The 12,050-nt window shown below is 28.3% G+C and overlaps 1 protein-coding gene across 1 annotated transcript in view; it reads right to left on the bottom strand.

Moving 5' to 3' along the window:
* LOC125075799 (dynein axonemal heavy chain 5) overlaps nucleotides 1–12,050 on the bottom strand; it is a 154,697-nt gene that overhangs the window by 125,129 nt on the left and 17,518 nt on the right. The window lies entirely within an intron of this gene.

Genomic DNA, 12,050 nt, shown 5'->3' with positions numbered 1-12,050 from the left:
AGATACAGTATATTCTCTAGTTAGAGAGAGTTGGTTTCTCTTGCTTGGCCATGGGTCGAGCCGAGTTATGCGTCTTTGCCCGGTTGCAGTGCGGTTTCAATAGCAGTTCTGAATTTCGCCACGAGATGGCTTGATTTGTATAAATATCTTAAGCACGTGGTTCAGAACATATTTTTTGTTTAATAATTGTTAATTGTATAGTTATTATTTATATATTGATATAAAATTGTATAAACGTTTTTTGAAACTTAAGTCGTTTGTGTTTTATCCTCACTGCATAAATCTGTCTTCATCGAATATTCCTAAAGCAAGCTATGTTCATTTGATGTCATATTATGTTTGTAGATGGTCACTCCTTTTGCGAACTTTGATGGATCATAATCAACTGTTATCTTACTTACTCTTAAGCAAGACATGAAAAGCGGAGAGTTAAGATAGAAGTTCCAAATCGCGGCACGAGATGGTGTGATTCGTAAAAGCTAAAAGCACTACAAAAGCTTAGTCAGTCCAACTCCGTAGTAGTTTTTTAAGTATTTAAAGCCTTTGATGTTAAATAATTATAAGTTTGGAGTTTGCAATCATGACTGTTATATGTATAATCAGTTCAGGTTTACGAAATACGTAATCAAATTTTAGCTTCATATTTGTAAGGTCCATTAGCTCAATCGGATAGAGCATCGCCTTATGACGCGGAGGTCATGGGTTCAATTCCCATATGGACCGGCATTTTTTAAAGTCTAGAATTCTCATAATATCATTATAAAAATACTTTGTAACAATTAAATAACTGTATTTATACAGGATCTTACAAGCACACATACAGTGTTTTGCAATTTTCACTTTACAAGATGCCAATAAAATGAGAATAAAATTAAAATATCATTTCTGTTTTTCAGCCATGGCACCATATAACCTAGAGAACGTACGTAAAGAACTCACAAATAAAGCAAACCTTAAGCTTTTCCGCCGGATGGGTAGCCAGTTTAACCATTTCTGATACCCAATACTTATAAATTTATTAGTTGTCAAAATCCTAATGAATAAGAAATTTTATGTTTATTATATATTATTATATATGCTCAGATATGATATGGACAATACATAAATAGTGGTTGACTAAAATGAACTATGGCGATGTTTCCTTCAACGCCAAGCACAAGATTCATTTTAACACAACAAAAACACATGAAGATTCAGTGATGTGGATTGAGTATATACCCACGTTCTTCAGTTAAGCATTACGTGTCCTTACAAAGAAAATGTATATATAAAGTCAAAATAATTAAAACAAAAATGAAAATATTATTTCTATTTTTACGAAACTAGAATTATATTTATACTTTTGCTAAAATATTTTTTTTAACTATTTCTAAATTAATAAGTCAAAAATAAACTATAATATTGATTTAAATATAGGTAAAATTGTGAATTACAGAAGCTGAAACTTAAGTACTAAATGTTACTTTTCATCAGAAAGCAATAAAAACAATTTAGTCGAAAAATTATGATTGAGACCAAGCCAATAGAGAACGACTTTTGGTTTACGGACAGAACAAAAAAATCATCAAGATTGGTGAAGCCTATTAGCTCGAATTACGGTTTATAAGTAGAATTCACTGATTGTTGAGAGGATGTTTTCATACATTCTCAATTTTAGCAGATTAATTTCAGCAGATCAATTTCAGAAATAAGAAATATGAAAAGAAATATAATAATATTTTTTTTATAATATTGTGTTTGTCGTTTAGTTTACATGTTCTATTTGATACATTGATTGCTACGGATTGTAACTTCCATAGCAATTCTCATACTATATATAAATGTCCTCATTAATATTTTCTTCATTTTAGGTGGATATTAAAGACAAAAATGAAGTTGACAGTTTTATTATTCCATATTTTTATAATTAATAAATTGTGATCCTTGCTTATTTACCATTTATTCGATGCGTTGACTGCTACGAGCTCTACCTCCGTAGCATACCCGTAACTGCAGCAAAAACATCTACAGACAATTTTTTTTACCGTAATTCAATTCCCATGTTGATTGGGAATAGTATGTTTAGACAGATCAGTTTGAACAGATAGGTCCAACATAACACAACAGCTATTTTATATGAATGTATAACTGAAGTAGTATAATTTTGAAAATAAAAATACTTAATTATATTCCTGGGCCTACAAAATTCGCGTGTCTAAATTAAATTAAGCCAATTAATAATTAATCACATTAATTTCTTCGATAGATATATGCGTCTCATTTACAGAAATAAACTGGAACAAGTAAAAAAAATGTATTTAGCATTAAAGATAAATACTAAGAAAAATACCTATGTGGCAATTGACCATTTTCCCTTTACTTTATTAGTACGATTTTCTAATCATCTGAGCTCATTATTAACATATAAATTAGGTTTACATAATTTTACAGGTATAAAACAGCGACACCCGCGTTAGATATTGAAAAATATGAACTATTCCCAAAAGGCAAAATGAAAGGAACATCATTCAGATAGTGGTTCTAAGTTTTGGAACAGGATGGCGCGGTCTATGTAAATATATAAAAAATACTTATCGTCAGACAAAACATAACTAAATAACATAATACTAACAGAAATCAGATATAAATAATTAACATAATCACATTATAATATTTATCCCAAACTTACGACATATCTTAAAAATAATTAAGCACTATCTAATTCATAGTGGTTTCCAAATACCATTAACTTTAGAATATTATTATTTGACGTGAATAAATAAAATATGCCTCGTTTTTTTACCATTATTTTTAGTACATTGTTTTGTTATAGTTGTTCTGGCAATTGGTTTTTCCAAAAACAGCTTATCTTTCGCCAAATTTATTTCATAATTTCCACCCATCTATTTGATATTTTAAATGGTAAATTTTGATTTCAATCCTGCGAACTAGATGACGCTGATGCTATTTTCATCGTGATATTGTTTTGTTTTTCTAGTCTAGTAGCAAAAAAGGAACATTACATTTTTAATTAAACATAATAAGGCACATTTAAGTTATTTTTACAAATAATACTACGGGAAAAAAACCATTACTATCCTGCCAACTAGACAACGCTGTACCTCGCTTGAATCGCGCTATAGATTTTTTTAACCCCGGTAGCATATAAGGGAGAGAAAATTTTATTAGGGCAGCTCAAAGTAAACAGGGTAAATCCAGACTTTAAAGGATACCCTGTTTCTTTGAGTTAAAAACATTAAAAATACTAATACTCTTAGATTTTCTTTTGACCTTTTTAATATTTTTGTCTAAAATTATTATATATATATGACATTATTTTATATATAATATATAATTCCCAAAAATTAACGTAATTCCATAATAACATTAATACATGAAAATTCGTTTTAATTCATACGCAATGCTGTGTCTGTAATATTTTTTTTATATGGAGCTAAATGAAAAGCCTATTTATTATAGTATACAAGTTAACCATCCCTACTTCAGATGGATAAAATGACGATGCTGCTCTAATTAAAAAAACAATATGACATATAAACACCAGTTAATATGTCATCCAGCACAGCCGAAGAATTTTCACGCACTTATTTAAGTACACACTATGTCTACGTCTCGTAGCAGTTATATTTGCCGCTACGTAAGTATTATTTTTACTTGGAGCAATCTCATCTATGTAGGCCCATTAATTACAGTTTCAAACACATAAATTGATTTTGCATTGTACTAGTAAATATGGATGTCTTTTATTGCTACGAGATCTCTAGGTCCAGAGCAAATACGTAACCAACGCTACGATATTTGTAGATGTACATATTTTTCTTTATTTTAATGAAGTTTACAGGTATTTTATTTACGTTTTTTTTATTAAAATAATGCACTAAAGGAATTCATAATCGAGTGCAATATTACTATGAATTATTGGAATCGTTATTTCAAATATATTTATCGTTACAAAAAAAACATACTGAAAATATCCTTCTACTTGACAAAGACCTCTTGTTCCTTGAGGAGAAAGTTGGAACTCAAAGCATTGTTCATATAATCTGTCTTAGACCCAGATGGGTCTTTTCTGAGGCATTACGGTTAAACCAACATTAGATTATATATAAAAATATTCTTATTATCACAAAATTAAAACTATCTAAATGAATATGCGTGTTATATACTCATACCTAATTTAAATTACAAGGATATAAATTTATGACTTTAATTAAAGCGAAAACATAGTTTTGTAGATTATGTCAGAGATTTTTACGAATGCAAAATTACTTATCACAAAATGATATATTAAAAAAATTATCAAAAATGGTTATTCAGCCTATATAGGATTCGAACCTGCGACCTTTACCTCTGGTAACGCTCTACCACTGAGCTAATAGGCCCTAGTATATAATGGTGAATTTCAACAACATACAGTGAGAAAATTAAAATACGCATGCGTTGTATTTCAAAAAGCACGTGTTAAAATAGAACCTTAAAATCAGGTGCAATACACCGAACAACTCACTCTTGACGTCGATAACATCAAAGTTCAATAACATATGACAAGATGGCGCATCTTGACCATTATTAAATCTTAAAAAACACCCGCTACTGAATGATTATATTTATTTATTTTATCGTAAAATCATAAATAGTCATAAATATTAATATAATATTTATTTAGGAAAGCATATATTATTAATATATGCTTTCGTGTTTTTCGTCAGGTTGCAAATTTAGGTTTAAACTAACTTCATAAAAATAATGAAAGATGGCGCTCTATATTTCTGAATATTTTTTTCTTAAAGTAGGTAAAAGTATTTTTTGTAATTAACAATTGATAAAGATAATTCAATTATTATTTTTATTTTAAAATAACAATAAGTAATAATTTTAGACAAAATCAGAATATTAATTTAAAGTGGGAAAATATTTCGGAATATTTATCTTTTATTAAAACTTTTCCATAATTTATTAAAATATTGATATCACCTGAACATGTATATTCAATAAGAATTCTATTGAAAATTGAACTACTCGTTGCACTTTATAAAAGTAATAAGTCTTGCAATTTTAGTGCTTCAATTAAGTAGCTATATCTCATAGCTACGACGTCGTAGCGCTCGTAACACATGTTATGCTACGAACGAATTAACAGCATTTTAAGGACTTGCAGCTTGTATTTTTACTGGGTTTGGAAAATAATAACACGGAGAGTTAAATAAAAATTATGATGACTTCAGTAATACTTAACAATATCAGTAATATTAAAAATATATATTATTTAAAAAATCAGTGATATTCTTCTTAGAATTCAATAAAATAAACAGAAATTAAAATAATATAACGCAATATGAATATGAAGATCATTTAAATTTTTAGACGAAGAACTCCATTTCCTTTTGTATTTGTTGTTTCAAATAAAGATCGGATCTCAAGCAAAATAACTTATTTTCGACTCTATAGCTCAATTTTTTTATTTTTCTTTATTAAAATTTATATGCATATAAATATTTGTCAATATAAGTATTTTTTTTTATTTACACTCGCAATGCTATATTATTGAGATGAAAATCGTATAATTAAATGGATTCACAAATAATCTGGGGCGGATATTAGAATTTTTTAGTTATCCACTTTCAATTTAATTTTATAATGATAAATAGTTTAGTGCTCTCTACATTTTCTTTTAACGCAAAACAACATCCTGCTATCACAGATCGCCGGTACAACGTATATTGTTTTCTTATACCAGTCGTTATCCCTTTGTTGCAACGAAAGGTCTACGGAACAATGGTGTCAGCGCTTTATATTCATATTATAGTAAAAGATTCATAATAGGTTTTAGAAATGGGCAACCAGAGAAAAAAATCTGCTCACGCTGAAAATTATATATAGAAAAAGCATAGAATTGGAATCGTGTACCGAGAAGGGCCGTCCTAAAGAAATAATATATTTTTTAATTATTTATAGAAAGAAAGACCATAAGTATATATAGGCTGGCAGATAGACGAGAAAGTACCAGGTTAGTAGAATAGTATGGGAGTTCATTCATGTATGAGCGAGATAAAAATACTCTTTTCATTACTTGGTCGTATTGATCGCTTTAACGCACGTACACTAGACTGTAATGCGTCTGCGTGAATAAAAAGAGACAGGTTGTAAATTTCCTTGAAAATAAAAACATTGGGTTAACCTTTCTAATGTTCAAAGATTCATAAATTCAAGCCGATTGTAAAAAATACATCAATAAAAAAGCATATAATTCAATACAATATTATATAGATGGGTGGAGCTAATACTTATTGAATTCTAGGTAGTATAAATTAACTATTTAACTAACATAACTTTTTATTTTAAATTTTGAAAAAGAGTAACTACTGAGCTTATTGCCGCTTCTTCTCGGTAGAATCTACATTCCGAAACGGTGCAAGTCAAAAGCCTACTTGATGTGTTTGTTTAAAAACTTTCATTTTCTGTAGTTCTATGATATTATTTCATCCAATTTCAGGTTATGTTGGAAGTGGAGGTACTGGGTTCTACTTTGAAAATTTGTTATAGAGTGGAAAATGTTGAAGTATTTTCTCACAACACCGCAACGTATATGATGTGATTGTCAAGATTAATTTTAGTCAATCAAAAATGTAGGTAATTTTTTTTATTTAATCGAGAATTCTGCAAGCAAGAAGTTAAGTTTAAATTTAGCAACAACGACGCGAATATTTTTTCAAAGAATGAAAATTCTAAAACATGATGTTTGTGAAAATCGTAAAAAAACGTATTTGGAGTGTTTTCGAAAAAAATATTAAACCTAAGAATAATCAAGCCGATTAGAGAGTTATTAAAATGATGTAATAGAGATTTGATGTTTATATTCCATCCATTGCACAAAATGTATTGATATAACACTACGAGTATATGAAAACAAGAGAATTAAGTAATTATTAAAGTCGAAATTCATAATATTTTGCCTATGGATGGAAATGTTCGCTAAAAATATTTTATAGCGTTCAATGGATGTGTGTTTAATTATTTGACTGAATATCTAATATCTCTACCATCTGATTGTTAAAATAATCTAAAATAGCAAACAACTTTAATTAGCGATTGAAATACAGTCAACATCGTTTCATGCCCTTGCATAGTAAGCAAATCAACACTTTAAAAGTTAAAACGCTCTATACAATAACCCTTTCAAAATGCAGGGGCGTAGTAAGGCTATCCAGCACCAGGCAAACATAATTTTAAGAAGATCGTTGTGCCAGTACATATCGATTTATAATTTTAGTTAGTTAACAAAAAAAGTTACTCTTATATTTACTTTTACGCTTCGCATTAATTAAAACGTTTTGTCTGTTGAATTGTTTAGAATAGATTTTAAAACTTCAGAAAATCATCATTACCTGCATAGCTTCGTAACAATGTTCTTTTAGTTAAATAAAAATCTTTTGTAACCAACGTAAGTTGACATCACTAATATTTCCAATTTTATTTTTGATGAACCTTTAGAAACTTAAAGTTTGAGGAAATGAAGTGATTTCAATTAAGATGCAAAAAATAGCAAAATGCTTCATGCTGTATATATGTTTTTATGGTCTATTCATAGTAAATAAATAGTTTGAATTCTAATTACGAATTAAGTTTTTAGTATTATCCACCCCAGAATATCGGTAACAAAAACTATTGTAATTTAAATTTAATTAAGGCATTAGCTTTTACTGTTGCATAGTGATGGTTATTTAAAATTGCAGGCCTATTCTTCTATTTCCATTATTGTGGAAATACAATGAAAAACAGAAAAAAAATAAGAAGTAAGAAATAGAACAAGAATCAACCAATACGTAGAGGTACTTAATTGCCAAATGGAACGATTTACACGTATTATTTTTATTTGTTCACGTAGTCACATAGTGACAATCGGTAAAAAAATATAAAAACCCTATTTTAGGATACTTCAAATTATAGTATGTTTGTTATTTAGATGAAAATATAATTATTATGCACTATCGAGCCGATATGTTGATGAAGATAGAGTCAGGGAATTAATATTGCAAATCTTAAATTACTTTTAATAAATGCTTTGAGTTTTGACTAATTTATTTCTCAACTATTTTAATTTAATATTTTGCTACTGAACGCTCATTGAGAATATATATGGTTTATTTTTATTGTGAAATCAGTGACAAGCAAATAAATCGTCGCTATTTCTGACAGTTTATTTCTCCTTTTGAAATCGTGAATTATGCTAAACTTCTATAAACAGAAATTGGAAATGCATGTTAATTTTATGCAATTGGTAGAGTTATTTTTGGAAGCTAGAGCAAATTGTTACTGTTTGATTGGTAATTGGTAACACAAGATGATTCGTTACCCTTTTAATGATTATAATGTTGGTGATTATATAATCTTGATTGATCATCAGAATAATATTACTTCATCAATATTATCTGACATTCGAATATTAATTACAACAATGAATCCTTATTTCCTTTTTCCTATATGAAATTTCCCAAATAAATAGGTAACTTTAAACGAAACGTTGAAACGTTTTATTTTTCTCAAAATATTGCTTTTATTTTCATGTTATTTAAAAAATACGAAAAATAATTAACTAATCGAACCCTTATCATTAATTTCCATTTTAATTCAATTCTTAGCTGATGGCTATTGGATGTTTTTTTTATGTTTTACTACAGACTATAATGTATTTGAAATTGGTAGTATGACTTTTAACAATATATGTTTTATTTTATTTAATATATATTTAAAACACATATTATATATAAATTTTTACTTTCTGCGCTCATTCTCCACAAATTTTAACTCCTCCGTGAACACAACATGTTTAAAAGTGGATACAAAGTATTTTTTATACAAACTTGTAAAAGCTAGCTCATCAAGCTATCTACAGTGCATGAAATATATTTTTTTAAAAATCCATTGTGTCTAAAATCTTTACCAACTTACCTTTATTTCAGTTTCGTTTGAACGCAGCTATCAGAAAAGCAAGATCAAACCAGAAGCTGTATAAAAAGAATACAAACGAGAAATAATTGTTGATTGAATTCTCAATAATCTACAAAGCAAATATTATTTTTTTTAGAAATACAGAACATTGTCTTTTAACTATTTTCGAGTTACGTTTATGTTTTTTCCAATGACTAATATTATCAGGCTAGCCAACTAAAGCTAAATCGTTGACATGACACTGACGTATGCTGTCGAGTTCACTATATTGACAACGATATTACATTAGAATGGTATAATAAATGTAATAATCCTTGTACGAAAAGATCAAAGCAAGTGGATGTAAATGAATAGAATTAATTTTATTCACTCTCAGAGCACATACGTCAGGTTCATTCTTATTATGAGAAATAACAAGCACACATGGACATATGTGTAATGGCATCATGGAGGTATGCATTGAGTGACTCAGTTCCTATTAATACAATCTTCGAATTTGTAGTCGCAGAATCTTAATAAGAGGTAAAATAAAATCAGGCTATGTTAACCAGGAATTGCAGTTGTTCTTTTATTAACGAAACTTAACTATTAAAGTGCCTAGCTTTAAACTCACTGTTCAAAGTCCGAGGCTAATAAAACGTAATTCAGTTTTCTGACAAAAAAATGTTTGGTAATATAGGGCGAAGTTTTAAGTTGCAGCATGAAAATTTAAAGCCACTAGTTTTTACATTTCCGTGCCTCGGAAAGCATGTAAATCATCTTTGGTGTTACACTTGAACTCTCTCTCTCTCTCTGTCGTGTTGTATTGTCCTTACATGGTACATACAAATTAAGGTAATATACACTGTAATATTCACTTCGCAGTTGGCTGGTCTCCGTTGAAAATGGTCGCCGTAGCCGAAACCGGTCAGGAACAACATCTTTATGAATCTCTAATAAAATTAAGTCACTAGAACGCTCAGCAATTGTGTATTGAATTAAATGAATTATTGATCACTATATAAAAATTCAAACAAACATTCAAGTCTCTTTATGTAATATATGTTATTCGACCAAGAATTTAACCATCCATATAAAATATAAATCTTGGACCTATCAAACAACAAAGTTAGTAGGATGCAAGAAAAAGAAAGGATCAAAAAATCTTCTTTACATCTCAAGCAGATTACTAAACTTGTTATTTATTTACACAAAAATAAAATTGTGCTATCCTTGCAATGTTAACAATTTTGTATAATATACTCTATAAATTAATCAACATGTATGTTAAACTGTAATTAAAAAACATTTAAATATAATTCAAATAATTTACTTTCAGCCATACTTTGAAAGAATTACCTGGGATGGACAAAAGGCTAAGGAATTTTTTAATTTAATTGTTAATCATTAATGTCCAAGTTGATCTCTGTCACCAAAACAAAGAAACAAATAATGAGATTTTTTTTTACCAAACTAAAGTACATAAAATATAAGTATCAACTATCTGTCAAATCAGTGCATGTACATAGATGGTATATTTGGATAGTTCAGTTGTAAAGAAAATTCGATCCATGTTTAATAATAAACCACATCAATGTTTTATATAAGCTTAAACACAAACAACCTTACATTAATTTTTAATGTATTTCCAGTGAGCCAGTTTGGATTACCTCCTTAAAGCAAGCAAGCACTTCTACTTTTTCCTAATTCAACTAGAATCCAGACTAGCATCACTTAAAAACTTATAATTTATTTATTATGAAATAAGTCAGTTAGGAATATGTCGTGTGTTTCAAATTTATTATACCAGTTGAACTATACCAATAAAATGAATGTAATTTAAATCAATAATTCATTCACATCAATCAGTCTTAACTTAAGAAGTGTCAGTCATGATAATATAAAACGCAAGCAGAAATTTAAAAGTATTTATTAATAATCATAACAATACTTCAATAACATATTGAAACAATTTTCGTACAATATGTCTATATATTCAGATAAATTGAGAGAATCTTGGGGCACACCTGATGTGACTGCAACAAAGAAAGAAAAAGAAAGTCTTTGACAATAACTTCAGTGTTTATAACAGATGAAGTAAATATCCTCAATACATCGGCGTCTATACTGACTTCTATACTTGTGAAATAGTTACGAGCTTGTTTAAAATTCCATCAAAATTCAAAAGTCAGTATATACATTATCGTTATCAAGATCATACCTACAAGCCGCTGTCTATAGCAGAAACAACGAGATGTTCTAATTTAATTTAATTTTAATTAACTTTTTTAACTTTAAACCTCGTAATTAACATCGGTGGAGGTAGGATCATCCATAATTATTATAGGATGCAAATATTATAATATAATATTTTTTTCTATACTATATTACCCACCCGCTTATTTTTTATGATTATAAACTTAAAATTGTAGTATGACTTTGTTGAATTTTGCAGTATAAACTTGATTAAGTAACAAAAATCCAAACAATAAAATTTTGTATTTATATTATTTACATTATATTTATAACCTTGTTTTTACATTTACTGTTATACCAAAACGAAAGACTAGAAGCAAAATTTCCTCTTGATTTAATACGCCTACATATAATTTTAATAAAATAAATTGAATAGCGATCTCTTCAACCATACTCAGTACTAATAATCTAATTATACGTTACTACGTACGCACGCTCCTAATAAATTTAGTCTGAACGAGCTAACAAGCTTAGAACTTGGTCAAATCAGGAAAGGTTATTTTTTTTTTGAGGAAAATTTTATAATTACTGTACTATTTATATTGAAGGACTAATACCGCGAAATATATTATTTATAGAGCTAAACCTGTTATAGTTTTTCCAAAAATTGCAATCAAATCTACAGATATTTTTTTCAGCATATATTTTAAAAATGCTATATCTTTATGCTTTCCAATATAAATAGACAGCAATCACTGTATTTTCAGTTACAATTAGTAATTCTTTAGAAGCTCACCAACAATTACATTGTAACAATTCTCCTCATTTAGATTACAATTTTTTATAGTTTATATGAATGAATTTACTTGACTACACTTTATCTTTTGTTGTAATATATTAAAATAACTGCTTCAGATGCCGAAAAG

The sequence above is a fragment of the Vanessa atalanta genome, chromosome Z, assembly GCF_905147765.1.
Source record: "Vanessa atalanta chromosome Z, ilVanAtal1.2, whole genome shotgun sequence".
Classification (NCBI taxonomy): domain Eukaryota; kingdom Metazoa; phylum Arthropoda; class Insecta; order Lepidoptera; family Nymphalidae; genus Vanessa; species Vanessa atalanta.
The sequence above is the reverse complement of the archived record's forward strand: the minus strand, read 5'-3'. Positions and strand labels throughout refer to the sequence as shown.